Below are 3891 nucleotides of genomic sequence, written 5' to 3' on the forward strand. Positions count from 1 at the left end.
ACAGGAGCCAGGGAGATAGCTTAGTAAAATAAGTGCTTCGGCCTGAGTTCAATCCTTGGTTCTGAAAAAAAAAAAAAAAAAAAAAAAAAGAAAGAAAGGTCCTTAAAGCTTCCCTCGTACCCTTCTCCAAGGCACAGTCATCGTGACCTTCAGCCCAGTGGTGTGGCCAGTCATCTGTCAGTGTCAGACGTCAGCCCGCGAATGAAAACACATGCCTTTGTGGGGTGTGATACTGCTCTCTCTGGAGTATACTCGCTCGTTCTCATCACTTCACGACAGTCCACTGTATGACTATATTCCGTGCAGAACTGCTGATTTTGCTGTTAAATAGCCTTTGAGATATTTGCCTCCTGTGCCTATGCACATATTTCTTTTTTTTTCTTTTATTAAAAAATGTATTTAGTACAGTTTCTGCAAGGTCTCACTACACAGATCGGACTTGTAGTGATTCTTCCTGCTTTTCAGCCTCCCAAATGCTGGGATTACCGGCGCGTGCCACCATTCCCAATCTCAATCGCCCAATCTCAATCGCTCTCTCAACGCACTTGGGCCGGCAGGGCTTGCCGAGAATTGATATGCACATATTTCTAATTGATATGCACATATTTCTATTTCTCTGTAGTTCAATTTACTTTTTTATTTTTATTTATTTTATTTTTGGCGGAACCGCTTATACCACTGAGCCATCTCCCCAGCCCTGGCCTCCATTTACATCACTCCTCTTACTTCAGTCTCTCCAGTGCTGTGATTAAGGGCATGTGCCATCTCGCCTGGTTTAAGAGTTGTCCTAAAGTCGAGTATGTTTGAATTTGATTAAAATGTCTTTACCAGTTTATGTTGCTACCAACAGTATATCGCTTGAAGTTCCATAAATGGCACATTTGAAAACTTTTTTATTGAAAACTTTCAATCACTCACTTTTACTTTTCTTGACTATTAGTGAGGTTGAGAGCACCATTTATTAGTCATCTGGTCACACTTTTCCACAACTGCTTGGTTCTTCATACCTCTTGTTCAGGTTCCTTTTGGATTGATTGTTGTGGGTTATATGTGTCAGAAAGATCTCACAGCGATTTGCCTTTTGTTATTTATTTATTTATTTGGTACAGGGTCTTGCTAGGCAGCTTGGATTCATGGTGATCCTTCGGCCCCAGTCTGGGATCATAGGTGTGTGCAACCACGCCTGGGATTCCCCGGCTGGCCTGAGGTACTGGGGATCGAACCCTTAGAGATATCTCTCCAGTCCACCTTTTGAGTTTCTTAAAGAGGTCTTTACAACAACAGAGTTTTGGGGGCCCGGGAGATAGCTCAGTAGAATAAGTGCCTGGCAAGCACAAGGGCCTGAGTTCAATCCCGGGTTCTGCAAAAAATAAAATAAAAACTAAAACAATAAAGTTTTGTATTTTGTAGTCACTTTGTTTTCCATAGTGTAGGGGATAGTCGTATTTATTAATCTTTACAAATACTGTATTTTTTAAAAGTTTCTTTCTTTTTTTTTTTTTTTGTGATACTGGGGATTTGGGGATTGAATTTAGGACCCTGCGCTTGCCAGGCAAGTGTTTATTCTACTGAGCCATCTCCCCAGCCCTATAATTGCCGATATAAAGGAGTAACATTCATCTTTCTGTGTCTGTATATCATTATCTCAGTGCTATTTGTTGAACATTGTAGTTTTCTTCTTTGAATTGCTGTGATATTTCTGTTGGAAGATCAATTGACCATAAATATAATAAAGATTTACTTTGGTTTTTCTTTTCTTTTCTTTTTTTTTTTGTGGAAGCAGGGATTGAGCTCAGGCCCTTGCACTTGCCAGGCAAGCGCTTATTCTACTGAGCCATCTCCCCGGCCCCAAATATAAGCTTAAGATTTACTTTGGGATTGATTGTTTCCATTGATCTGATACCTACCTATATGATAATGCCACACTGTTTTTCTTTTGCCACACTGTTTTAATTACTGTAGCTTTATGTTTGCTTTTAAAATAGTAAGAGCTCCCAATATGCTGACTTAAAAAAATTATTTTGACTATTCAAGATTTGCTACCTTCCATATAAACTTTATATATTTAGTACAGGGTCTACAGAGTCTCACTACACAGATCAAACTCCTAGTGAACCTTTTCAGCCTCCCACGTGCTGGGAGTACAGTTGGACACCACCCCGCCCAGACTCCCAGTCGCTGTCCAGGTGTGGCTCAGGGGCAGGGCTCGCAGGGCATGTGGTGCTGCTGATCAAATCCCGCTACCTGAGCTCATACACTTTAGAGTCAGTTTCCCTTTTTTATTTTTATTTATTTATTTATTTATTTTGCCATACTGGGGTTTGAGAAGGATTTTTTGGGGGCTGGCTCAGGCTTCCTTAAGGGCAAGTCTGCTAAGGCAGGTGGAGGTGAGAATTGAACTGCGGTATCCTGCGCCTGACTGTGTTTGCATGAGCAGGTGCTTAAACAACTGAGCTAACCGGTAGGCACCTCCCCCCCCCCCCCCCCTACTGGGGTTTGAACTTGGGACCTTGTGCTAGTCCCTGAGCGAAATCCCTGGCCAGTTTTCAATTTTTGTAAAATAACCCTTGCGTGTGTGTGTGTGTGTGTGTGTGTGTGTGTGTGTTGGTGGTGGTTCTGGAGATGAAATTTAGGGCTTTACACTTGCTAGCCAATGAATCTATTCCTGAGCTGTGCTCCTTGCCCCAATCCACTGAAATTGAATAGTGATTGCAATGAATCTGTAAGCCAACTTGGGGAAGCTGAGTATTAACCGTGTTATCTTTCAGTCAGTGAATGTAGATTCTTTCCCTTTATTTTTATTTTAACTTCCTTCAGTAATGTATTTTTTTTTCAGTGGACTAAAGCACCTGCTTAGGCAGAGCACAGTGGCGGGGGTTCAATACCCAGAGTGCCATGCCAGCCCTGCTCTTGGGGCATGCTGAGAGCGATTGAGACTGGGCATGGTGGCGTGTGCCCATAATCCCAGCACTTGGGAGGCTAAAAACAGGGACTCAATAAGATTCTGATCTACATAGAGGGACCCTATAGACCCTGTCCTAAATACAGAAAAAAAAAAAGTATTTTGTGTGTATATTTCACTTTTCTTGTCTTTTTGAGACAAGGTCTCGCTATGCAGTTCAGGCTGGCTTTGAGTTCATATCGATGCCCAGGCAGGTCTCTAATTCCCACCGATCCTCTTGCCTCTCACATTGTATTTATTAAATGTATTTCAAAGTATTTTACTACTAATGTGAACAGAATTATTTTCACTTTTGGATGGTTCACTGCTGGTAAGAGAAATAAATTGATTTGATTGCTTTAAATCATTGATCTTATTGTGACCTTGCTTTCAGGTCTAGTAGATTTAGGGGCGATCGTAAGGTTTTCTACATCCAGAATATATTAAGCAGTTTTGTTTTTTTTCAACTGGGAATCATACTCAGGACCTTGTGCTTGCCAGGCAGGTGTTTATGCCACTGAGCTAACCTCCTGGCCCTTAAAGGCAATTTTGCTTGTTCCTTTGCAGTCAGGATCCAGCCCCATTGAGTGATGAAGAGGAGTCCCAAGGGTTAGCGGTGTAGCTGCCCAGCATGGAGATAAAAATAGTGGTATGTATGGGTGTGGTGGTGTGTAGCTGTAATCCCAGCTATTTAGGAGGTCCAGGCAGAAGGACTACACATTTAAGGTTAGGATGGGCTACTTGTTTTTTTTTTTTTTTTTTTTTTTTGTGGAACGGGGGATTGAGCTCAGGCTCTTGCACTTGCCAGGCAAGGGCTTATTCTACTGAGCCATCTCCCCGACCCCAAGGATGGGCTACTTGCTAAGAATTTACCTCAGTACTTGGCATGGTGAGACTGGGCATGGTGGCACACACCTGATATCCCAGCGCTTGGGAGACTGAAAACAGGA

The 3891-nt window shown here is 42.3% G+C and overlaps 1 long non-coding RNA gene across 1 annotated transcript in view; it reads left to right on the forward strand.

The window, feature by feature from the left end:
- The window catches only part of LOC111816415, a 20190-nt gene that overhangs the window by 418 nt on the left and 15881 nt on the right, over positions 1–3891 (forward strand). Inside the window, exon 2 of the long non-coding RNA XR_002820815.1 lies at positions 3509–3590. This is a non-coding gene — a long non-coding RNA (uncharacterized LOC111816415). The remainder of the gene's footprint in view (positions 1–3508; positions 3591–3891) is intronic.

Source organism: Octodon degus, unplaced genomic scaffold (genome assembly GCF_000260255.1).
Source record: "Octodon degus isolate 3935 unplaced genomic scaffold, OctDeg1.0 scaffold00032, whole genome shotgun sequence".
Classification (NCBI taxonomy): Eukaryota; Metazoa; Chordata; class Mammalia; order Rodentia; family Octodontidae; genus Octodon; species Octodon degus.